At 39.9% G+C, this 12,104-nt stretch overlaps 1 protein-coding gene across 1 annotated transcript in view; it reads right to left on the reverse strand.

The window, feature by feature from the left end:
• Positions 1-12,104, reverse strand: part of LOC132392362 (T-cell immunoreceptor with Ig and ITIM domains-like) — a 53,139-nt gene that overhangs the window by 8,870 nt on the left and 32,165 nt on the right. The gene's annotated exons all lie outside the window — the stretch shown is intronic.

Below are 12,104 nucleotides of genomic sequence, written 5' to 3' on the forward strand. Positions count from 1 at the left end.
ATCTCGGCTGTCAAGCCCTGTAAATATTTCATACGTCTCTACCACATCACGATCAGTTCTTCTGAGCACTGTTTTCATCTCCTAACTTCCCATTTCTGGAATCAAATTGGTAAAAAGATAGTGAGGTTATGTTAACAATTAACAAATATTATTTTTAAAGATAAAGATCAGCTTCATTTGTCGCAGTGAAATGCACTGTTTGTGTCAAAACAAATTAGCAAGGATTGTGCTGGGCAGCCACAAGTGTTGCCATTCTTCCGGCACAAACATAGCATACCCAAAACTCACCCTAATCTTTTGGAGTGTAGGAGGTAACGAGCAGCCAGAGGAATCCCTTGTGGTCATGGAGAGCTTGTACAAACTCTTTACATTAAACCCTGATCTCACAGCTGTTTATTGTGTTATGCCACCACACCGGGCGCTGTTAGCTAAATTCAAAATAATAAATTACCAAAATTTACAGGTCAGGCAAGGACTGGAGACTTACAAATGCAACCTGTGACTATCCCAACCTTGATCTCTGGATGAGTGGAAGGTCTTTCAAAAACCATTGAGGCTGTTTGGGTCTGGGACATTGCCTGACAAACTTCCACAGTGATACCCTGGGAACTTCAAACATTGAACTCTAATATCCCCAATCAATATTCTCAGTGCCAGGTATGACTCCAATCATTGGAGTTGGCATCTGTCATCCACTGGCTTACCAGGGCTCCATGACGAGTCACTCTTATCTTTCCTCTGGAATTCAGCTCTTTGCTCATGCTTGGATCATTTTTTTCGAAGGTTCTTCCAGTATACTCTTAATTCTTATCATCTGTAGAGCCTTGACCTGTCCTGTCAGTTGTAGACGTCACAATTCAACTACTTTTAAGGATCCATCTGTTGAGCTTCATCAGGTTGGCCCCTCAGTTTTAAACGCACCCAGCGTTGCTTCATGAATGTCCTTCTGATTTACTTGGTAAACCAGGCTTGATCCCCTAACTTGATTGTAGTGGTAGAGTTAGAGTTAAACTGGGGCACGAGATTAGATATTGTTGTGGAATATATTTCTATTGGATCTGATGGTCCACAACATCTCACACATAATTCTTTTCCTCTCTGTTGTTACAGAATGTTTTGCAATTTAATAAATGCAATCACCATTAACTATACCAAATCTGGGCCAGTGATTTTGCTTACTTCTGAAAGCTTATATATGTTAACACTTCAATGAGAAACTGGCCAGCCACCAGAAACACATTACACAAATTAATTCTTACTGTGGAAAATGACATCCACAAGGTCACCCAATGGACTAACATTGAAAAGGATAAACCAGGCAATTAATGAACTTGCCTGAATTGCTGCAGGGATATTGGCAAGTACTTTGATTTTCTGCATTCAACTGGCTATGTCCTTCTGGAATGGAGAAAATACCATTTGTGACTTATTAACAAATTAGAACAACCACCAAATTTTCCATAATGGTGATAAAGCAAAGTTAGGCAGAAAATGCTGCAGTGTGTTTCTTGAAAATGAATTTCAAAATGTCCAGCACACTGATTGGAGCTTTTCTTGAAACTTATTCTGATTGAAGTTACCTTGAAAATCGGCATGCCCAAGAAAGTGAGGAACAGAGCTCATTTTCTTATTTCCCTTCAGTTTCAGACTGCAAGCCATAAATAGTCCATACAGGATCGGCACTGGCAACAGTGGAACAACACACACTGCATGAGCATTCCACTGTTCGCAAGAGTAGCAATAGCTTGGTTATTGGATGGTGGAAGGGCTGAGGGAAAGCTTTAATCTTGTTAAAATTCTGTAGTGCGTCACTGACCTTTTTTTCATACCAAAGTCCTATTTTACACCTATTTAAATTGGGTAAAGATATTGATTTAATATAGATTTGTTATAGTTGACCTTTTCAGACTGCTGATAAAAAATTATGCTTCTTGATGTAATACAAAGGATGTGGCTTGAAATTCTGACACAGAAGATATTATCTAGAGAGAAATGTATCCCCAGCCAGCATGCCAGATATGCAGCAGCAGCTGCACATTTGTCACAGCACCTGAAATTTGATTCCATCGGCATGGTAAATGCTACTGACAGTGGGGGTGGATAGGCTTCTAAGAAGTGCACCACTAATCTTAAAATGAATAAGCATCTCAGAAACAATTTCCATAATATTTCTGTGTTTTATAATAACTATAAAGCTGCTGGTTGAACATACTTCCATTTTTGAAAGGAGGGCCTCGGCTGCTGTTGTGGAAATGGTGGATGGAAACTCAGACAAACTCGCAAGGTTACAGAAAGCACATTCAGATTTTCTTTCGTTAGGTTGCTATCTTGCAACAGCTATATAAAATGTTTGATTGTGGTGTGTAAAATAGAAAATGAAGACTGAATTTAATTCTGGGGTAATGTTACATTTCTACACTTTTGTTTTCAACATATAAGGTGCCTATATTGTCTAAATGTGTCCAGTGAAAACCAGGGCTGAAATATGTAATGCCAAGTACAAATTGCTGTCTTGTTAATAATATCTAACACAGACCAGTGAGTAATTGTAATTGTAAACTTGAATGACTGCTTCACAAACTTACATTTTTGCCAATACCAGATTGCTATCACATTTCGTCAGTGCTATTAACTACTCAGACTGACTAAAGTACATTAAAAATATATTAGTTTTAATTCTCTGTAAATGCAAATATGTCCAGTGGAAAAAGAAAATCAGATTGGGAAGAGATCACTTTCCAATTAATGGTAAAAGCAGTCTGAAAAGTAAGGAGACATAAGGGACAGCAGATGCTGGAAGCTGGAACGCAGAATGAAGATCCCAGTGCAGGGTCATGACCAGAAACATCATCCATAGATTGACTCCACAGATGCTGGCTTAACCTACAGAGCTCCTCCAGCAGTTGTTTGTTTGGCGGTCTAAGATATAACCTATGTTAAGGTTCCTAGCTCAGGTGACATTAGAGCAAATAATTGTCTTAGTGGCCAGGAGACATAAGTTTTATCTTGTGCATATATTTATTTCTCGTTAGTGGAATAATATAGTACTTGTAAATTCATAGGTTAAAGCATTAGTCCCTGGAGAGCAGGAGAATGAGGGGAGATATGACAGAGGTAGAGTATACAAGATTACACGGTACGGATAAATAGGCTAAGTGCAAGCTGGCTTTTCCCACTGAGGTTGGGAGAGACTAGAATTAGAGGTCATGGTTAACCCATGAAAGGTGAAAGGTGAAACGGGGAACTTCTTCACTCAGAGTGTGGTGAGAGTTTGAAAAACACTGCCAATGGCAGTGATAGAAGATGAACTTGATTTCAACATTTAAAAGAATTTTGGGTAAGTACATGGATGGGAGGGGAATGGAGGGCTATGGTCTAGGGTGCAGGTCAATGGGACTAGGCAGGGTTATAGTTCAGCAAGGACTGGATGTGTCAAGATGCTGCTCCTGTGCTGTTGTGCTCTCTGATTCTATGACTAGCTGTACTTAGTGGCTAGTATTGCTTGTAACTGATGTCGTTTGACCCAGTTTTGAGTGATACAAGCTGGCTGCTCTGGTATTAGAAAAAGCTTTGTTCTACCCTTATGGTTATGTTGATAAAAGTCCAAATATGTTGTGATTTCATTAATAATATTAAATATTAAAATGTTATCCTCTCAGCTGAATAGGATCTAAAACACAAATTTAAACGCAAACACAAGAAAATCTGCAGATGCTGGAAATTCAAGCAACACACACAAAATGCTGGTGGAACACAGCAGGCCAGATCTCCCCCTCCCACTTTCAAATCTCTTACTATCTCTTCTTTCAGTTAGTCTTGACAAAGAGTCTTGGCTTGAGATGTCGACTTTACTTCCTCCTATAGATGCTGCCTGGCCTGTTGCGTTCCACCAGCATTTTGTGTGTGTTGCACAAATTTAAATGGATATCTTTTTACTTAAACAAAAAGAAAACTGACTCTTCTCCAATCTTTTGGAAACATTACAAATATCAAAGAAATAACCATAATCTTAGTTATGGAATATTGAACTATTTGAAAACAGGATCATATAAAGTATTGTAATAGCAAATACAATGAGCCACTTGTTAGGAAGTGCAGAGGAAAGAGAGGAAATTGTAGAGAAGTACAGAAAGGGCAAACCAGTGAGTCTGAATGGACAGCTCCTTGCAAGAGACTTTTTGCAAAGCCTGATGGGCTGTTTTATCAGCAATTCTAAAGCCAGTAAGAGTCACAACCAGAGCATTATGAGCTCCATGATGCTGTCTTCAGCACTTGCAAAATAATTTAATCTCAAAACAAAGACCTATGTTTTTTGTATACTTGCTATACTCATCACAACACCGAAAATGCAGCTTCCTGATCTGTACTACTTATCATAAATGTACTAACTTAGCAGTTACAATCCCCAAAACCCACCTGTGCTTCCCCTGCATTAGTAGCTGTCTGCTATGTATGACAGTTCACCAAAATGTTACTAAATTAGACCATAGACCATAAGACATTAAGACATAGGAGTAGAAATAGTCCACGACCCATTCACTTCGCTCTGCCATTGCATCATGGCTGATTTATTATCCCTCTCAACTACATTCTCCTTTCTTTTCACCAAACCTTTGATATCCTGACTAATCAGGAACATATTAACTTCTGCTTTATACATACTCAATGACTTGGCCTCCACAGCAATCCATGGCAATGAATTCCAAAGATTCACCACCCTCTGGCTAAAGAAATTCCTCCTCATCTCTGTTTTAAATGGATGTTCCTCTATTCATAAGCTGTGCCTTTTGGTCCTAAACTCACTTTTACAGGAAACATCATTTCTACGTCCGCTTTATCTAGGTTTTTCAATATAAGATTGTTTTTTGTGAGATCCCCCTCATTCATACAAGAGAGATACAAACTGCATCTCTCCTCTTGTGGTTTACTGTATTCTGAATCCAGGCCTTGTATTATTTACTGTTTCTAAAATTTCATCAGATAATGGTATCTGTGGAGAGTTGTCAAGAGGTGCAATTAGTTAAATTCTAGTGTTCGATCATCCATTCCATCCCTGGTTCATGTTTATCTACTTTTTCCAAGTAGGAGCACAGGATATCCAAGGAGCAACATTAGAAATCATCAGTGTTTCATTAACGTCCCGGAATGCTGCACATTTTGTTACAAGGCAAAGTGAAAAATTTAATTATCCAGCAGCAATATCAGGATGTGGAATGTGCCAATGACTATGTGGAATATATTAACAATTTTTAAATTCTAGTATCTATCATGTGCCATTTGAGTACTGAGCTGCATATTTACCAGGCAGATATAGAAAAGGATTCATGGATATGTTCAAAATTTCCTTGAAGATCTGTAACAATCGTACCGTCTATGAGGAACCTTTGGTCTTTGACTGCTCCAAGTAATGTTTTGATACTTTAAAGGCTGGCATGCTAACTTGTTGGTTAGCTTGATATTATTGCAACACCAACAATCAGATGGGGGGGGGGGTTCAATTCCCACAGCCGTCTGTAAGTGTATATAAGGAAGTTGTACATTCTCCCCATGAGCAGGTACATTTCCTCCACCTTCTCAGGTTTCCTCCTACTTTCCAAAGACATTTGGTTAGGGTTAGGGTTAATAGGTTGTGAGCATGCCATGCTGGGGCTGGAAGCATGATGATACTTACCCCAGCATATCCTCTCACTCCAATGACACAAATGACACATTTCATTGTATTTTTCAATATTTTGATGTACAAGTAACAAAGAAAGCTAATTTTCATCAGTTTTCTTTAACCATAAGGCGATTCATTAGGAGTACACCAAAGCCCTCCATAAATGGCTGGAGTGTTCCTCGCTTACAAACTTCCCACATACCACCCTTATCTGTTTTTTTTTCCTTCCCTTCCATCCCCATTTGTGGAAGAACCAATGGTTCCCTCTGGCCTGACTAGTCACCTCAAAACTGGCAGAACTGAAGTGGAAACGAGTGAACCTCATCCAGAAAGACTGTACAAAACAGATTTGAACCAGGGTTGTGAGTTTCCTTGAAGAAAATTGTATTGTCCAAAAAGTATTGTGTTTCCCTGTGAACCGGAATAGAATTACACTTGCAGGTTGCTTGGCCATTAGAGAACTCGTGTCAAGTTGTGTAAAGCTGGTGAAACAGCGGATCTAGATGGGAACATCTGTGGAGCATTAGATATCAGGTCAGTCTCTTTGTCTAAGACTTAATTGAAGGACAATAGTCAGTTATTTCACTACATGAGTAGTAACAATATTTCCTGGTAAATGTAGCTCAATACTCAATTACACATGATAGATACTATATATAGAGATTAGGAAACTATCCAAGCCAAGGCATGGGATCATACAGAAATTTTGAAACTCGAATTGCTTCTTCAAAAAAATCAAATTCAGGGTGTCCTGAATTCTGGATGGAAATCCCAACAAAGTAACTCATGACATCTGAAAAGCCATTGGGCATCAGCTTGTTTCCTATGATTTTAGACACGGCTGGTAGTAAGAGTAAGGATTTAACGTGATAACTCATTCTGGCTCCTCTCGCACTCCTTCCTTCTTGCTGAACTTTTAACCCTTGTTGAACAGTATCACCAACTTTGCCATTTTTTAAAACAATGGTTCCACATTGACTTTGCACACTGCACTCCAGCGAAGGGCACTGCTTGTTTGGCAACTGCCACTTTAACTATTCTACATACTTTACAACTGTAATTACATCCACCATCATAAAACTACTTGCTTTACTTGGACAATATCTTAGCGCATATCTTCATCAAACTTTTGTCTGGTGTTTGGAGCACATTATCTTCTTCCAAGGGAAAGTTCATCATAACATTAAACATATCCAGAGAGCAAATATTATCAAATAATACTTCAGTAAACAAAGACAGGCCGCTCCTCAGAAAGATAGACATGTTTGATTGCACAACAGATAACTAGATGATGTGTACTGAAAGAACTGGGCAATATTATCAAACAATTGGAATAACCGATAAGAAACAAATGCTGGTGTGGTGAATGCAGTAGGTTGAAAAGCATACAGTTTGTTTGGAAGTTTGACTGCTCTAACCAATCCATCCGAAATAAGCTTTACTGATATCATGAATGGAATGCAGGAACATTTAGAACTGAAACCACTGTTGATTGAGGATTGCTTTAGGTTTCATAAGCAGGATCAAAAGGGAGGGGAGTCCATTTCAGCATATGTGGCTGAATTGAAGGAATTATATGAGCACTGTCAGTTCAACAGTGATGCCACAGCAGTATTCAAACAGGGCATTGGAAAATTCAAACATATTAAAGGTAAAATAGTGTTAAATGAAAATGCCACACCCAAGTTTAACAAAGTTCATCTGGTTCCTTATACCATCCCTGATAAAGCCGCCAGTGAGCTAGATTGCATTGTGACTCAAGGAATTCTTTCAAAGGTTGAGTGGAGCCCATGGGCAAATCCAACGGTCCGAGTACCCAAGAAGAATGAGTATGTGGTGATTTTAAGTTCAACATCAACTCATACTGAAAGTAGAACAATACCTTTTGACCATAATAGAAGATATCTTGCAAATCTTTCTGTAGGGAAACACTCCAGCAAGGTGGACCTAACTGAGGCCTACCTACAGATGGAGATGGAAGAAGAGTCCAAAGTGTTTCTCCCCATAAACACTCACGAAGTACTTTATCACTACAATAGGCTTATTTTTTGGAGTAGAAAGCCATGGGCCAGGTGCTGCAAGGGTGCCCATGCACTCAGTGTTACTGAGATGAAATTATTGTTACCAATGAGAATGATGAGGGACATCTCCAAAATCTCAAGATTAGAAGATTATGGACTCAGAACATGATGCAACAAGTATGAATTCTTTAAGCCAAGTGCTATTTATTATCAAACACGAGGAAATCTGCAGATGCTGGAAATTAAAGCAACACACACAAAATGCTGGTGGAACGCAGCAGGCCAGGCAGCATCTATAGGGAGAAGCGCTGACGAAGGGTCTCGGCCTGAAACAGCGACAGTGCTTCTCCCTACAGATGCTGCCTGGTTTGCTGCGTTACACCAGCATTTTGTGTGTATTGTTACTTATTATGGTCACACTATTGACGCACAAAGATTATGCAAGTGTGCTGAGAAAATTCAAGCAATGGAGGATCCCCCAAGGGCAAAGCATGTGTCACATTTGTGGTTGCTTTATGGTTTGGCAATTACTATACAGGTTTCAGCCAAACCTGGCTACTGTGCTCCATCTCTTGAACTTATTACCACAGATCGTGAAGAGATGGCAATGGGCAAAGTGGTGTGAGGTGGCTTCTAAAGGACAAAAAAAATAGAGATACCAAACACTGTACTCACACATGATTATTCACATCATCCAGTGAAGCTTGTCTGTGATACCTTGCCTTGTGGTCTAGGTGCAGTCTTCTCTCATGTTACGAATGATGGAAATGAACGCCCTATAACCTTTGCATCACTTTTCCCTTCTGATGCAGTGAAAAATTAGGCAGATTGACAGAGAGGCCTTGAGTCTGGTTTGGGGTATAAAAGACAGTTTATCCTCATTACTGATCATCAACCACTAGTATCCATTTTCAATCCACAGAAGTGTGTTCCACGAACAGCAGCAGCATGAATGCAGAGATGGGCTCTGCTTCTTGGAGGACACATCTACAAGATCGGATTCAAGAGGATGACTAATCATGGAAATACTGATGGAGTGTCCTGTTTACCCTTGGGAATTTCTGAAAAATTTGCAAAAGATGACACTCCCTTGACGTATTCTCCCTAATACAAATCAAAAGTCTCCCTATTATGGCAGAGACGATCCAAAAGGAAGTCAGAAAATACCCCACGCTTTCTCAGGTGGACATGGACACACAAAATGGCTGGAATGTGCAGCAGAAATTCCAGTTCCCCATTTTTACCGGTGCCAGGATGAACTTGCCATTGAGAGTCGCTGTACCATCCAAGCTGAGAGCTAGAGTGCTGGAGGACCTACATGCTGGTCATCAAGACATGGCCAAAATAAAAGCATTGACTCAAAGCCTTTTATAGTGGCTGCGGATAGATAAGCAGATCAAGCGGCTTGCCAGGCACTGTTTGAGATGCCAGTACATCCAGAAGATGCCAGGAGCTGTGCTTCTCCATCCCTGGGAATAGTCTGCATTGCCCCAGCAGAGTAACCCCCTTGTCAGGAAAGACATTGTCCCATAAGAGTAAGAAATCCTCCACAGCGATGAAATCTTTAGGCCTGATGGCACAATTTAAAATTTACTATGCTGTGGATGTCTACATGGTAGTGAGAATGTGAAGAGGGTAAGGGGTACGTGTAGAAGGGATGGGCGAGGGGTAAGTGTAGCAATATATGTAGACAGGACCAGGGGGAGGATACATTATTGGGGAAGTAGCTAAAATAAGATTCCAGACAGCAAGTGGCAACCACAAAGAAAAGGGAACAAGACAATGTGTTTGGCAAAGTATTTTGAGCTATATACCTATTTCGAATGTTTTGCTTGCGTCCATATCCATTCCAAGTATTATGCTTGTGTCTATGCTTATTCCAAGTATTTTGCGTGCTTAGCTATGCAATAGCCAACCAATTGATGAATTTGAATCGGTAACCATATTTGTGAATGTAGTACCCTGCTTTTGGGTATAAGTATGACCTTTGTAAACTGACAGATTGGGAGTTGGCTACCTTACGTCCTAAGTGCGTGGGGCTGCGAACTCCTCTCTGAATAAAAACCGTTTCAGAGGTAATTTCGTGTCTCTGGTGTTTTTCCTCAACTGAGCAGGTTAATAATTTCAGGTTGACAGTAGGAGCAATACGTTATGTACTTGAGTTGAGATCAGAAATCAGAATCAGGTTTAATATCACTGGCATATGCATATGTCATGAAATTTGTTGTCAATGCATTCTATATTGAGTTGGAGTTCGTAACTAAGCAGGGCAGAGTGTAGATTAATTAACATTCCAATAATATTGTAAATATATTGATTGATTTAGCATTCTTTGTTTAAATAATTTATCATGGCTATATGTAAGCAGTATGTGAATGGCATACCTCATTACGCCACCATGTCATATGTGCGCGCCTTACTAAAGAGAAGGAAAGAAAACGAAGTGCACAAGTATTCCGGGTTGCCATGTGTTTCCTTTGATTATTTTCTGGAGTTACAAAACTTATCAGCTGGAGACAAGATTATGAAAACTCACCAGCATGAGAAATAACCTCCACCAATGTTTCTCTTCCAGTGCCTTCAATGCAAATTAAATACAGTGTGCCAAAAACACTAAAGCAGTTCACACTGTTGAGTCTTAATGACCTTTACAAAGTATTTGACTGGGATGTGTATGTGAAAATTTGATTTGAAATTGGAGAGGATAGTGAGAAATAGTTTACTGAATATATCCTTTTAAATTTCATGGAGATGCAAGATGTTGGGTAGAACAGATGATTTTGCAGACAGTCAAGCTTACTACCCACCATCATGGACATATATACAGAAAGGTGACGGGAAAAGGCCAGTACCTTCATGAAGGATCCCAACCACCCTGCTCATGGACTGTTTGCTCTACTCCTGTTGGGGGAAGCTATGTAGTATCCATGCTAGGACCACGAAACTCAATAACAATTATTTTCCCCATGCAGTAAGACTGATCAATCCCCCCACCACCACTACTTTATCATTTTCTGTCAGGCACCTTATGCGCAGACAATCCTCTGCCTAGCATCACCTTATGGGCATACAATCTATGTATGTAAGCTAATTTATATTTCTTGTGTTTTTGCTTACTGCATCAGATCCAGAGTAACATTTATTTTGTTCTCCTTTACACTTGTGTACTGGAAAAGACGCTAAACATTCTTGAATCTTGAATCTTTCATTGAGATGAGAGACTAATTTGTATTAATTTCTGCCTCATCTATAGAAGTACAGAAAAAACATCTTTAATTCCGTTATTGTGGTTGTGGCCAGAGATGTGTGACTCCCAAGGGAGAGAACAGCAATCCAACAGTAAAATATGCAAGTGGGGAGCATAAGCCACACGTTTCCCTCTGTGCATATGTTTAGTAGTGGTGTTACACAGAAACTAGCTGTGAGCTGCAAGTATGAATGATTCATTCTACTCTGTTGGTGATGAGCTCTCAGATCTTAAGAGATTTAATTAACCATTTGATATAAAAGTAATCTGAAAGTGCATTTAATTTGCGTAACTGTGGACACGAGATTTTACTGAAGCTGACACCAGTTGGTTCATTGTTGTACCTGTTGATAAGGAGTAGGTAGGCGATATAATATCCTGTGGTAAATCTTCTCCTACATTATCAACACTGCCAAATTATTAAAGATACCTAGAGTGGGCAACATGAAGAAGCTTCTTCAGCATTCAGTGCCCTTGTAAGCGAATGACATTTGTTTATTTCCGCATTTTTACAACAAAACAGCAGGATCTGCAACTACAGATCTAGTGCCACCAGATCCATGTGACATGTTACCTCTGGTCGTGGACAATCTTCACTTCTAATGGGTGGTGCTCCTTTCCACTGAAAGCTTGCCAGGCTGGTGATAGTGTGAATTCAAATCAATATGAACGAAGTCCATGGCATATTAAATGGCTGTATCAACTGCAGTATTAGTGAAGTCCAGTGGTGGCTAATCATTCTTTGTTTAGGCCATGAGAAAGGTGATATGTCAATTCCTCTGGCTTGTTAGGTCTCAGTGATGTCTGCAAATCAGTGGTGCAAGCTAGGGTGTAGATTGTCTTTGCTGCTACTTGAAAAAGTTCAATGGCATAAAACGTTTTTGGTGACACAAACTGTGGTGTCTATACGAAACTATTTTAGTTTCCAGCTGATGACCTCCTTGGTGGAGTGAGTGTGTTTCATTCTTCGCTTCTCAGCAAAGCTGAATCATGAGAATTGGTGCTTGAGGACTAGCATTCCCCCTGAGGGACTCTGTGGGTTTCAGATTTTGCTTGACTGGTGGACTGCCAGCCTCCAGTGAGTCAACGGCAGTTGTAACTGCAGAATGGTGATGCTGAAGCTTGTTTGTTTCTAGAACCCAAAGACAAAAACCACGGAGGGCACACAAGAGAAGCA

The sequence above is a fragment of the Hypanus sabinus genome, chromosome 4 (assembly GCF_030144855.1).
Source record: "Hypanus sabinus isolate sHypSab1 chromosome 4, sHypSab1.hap1, whole genome shotgun sequence".
Lineage (NCBI taxonomy): Eukaryota > Metazoa > Chordata > Chondrichthyes > Myliobatiformes > Dasyatidae > Hypanus > Hypanus sabinus.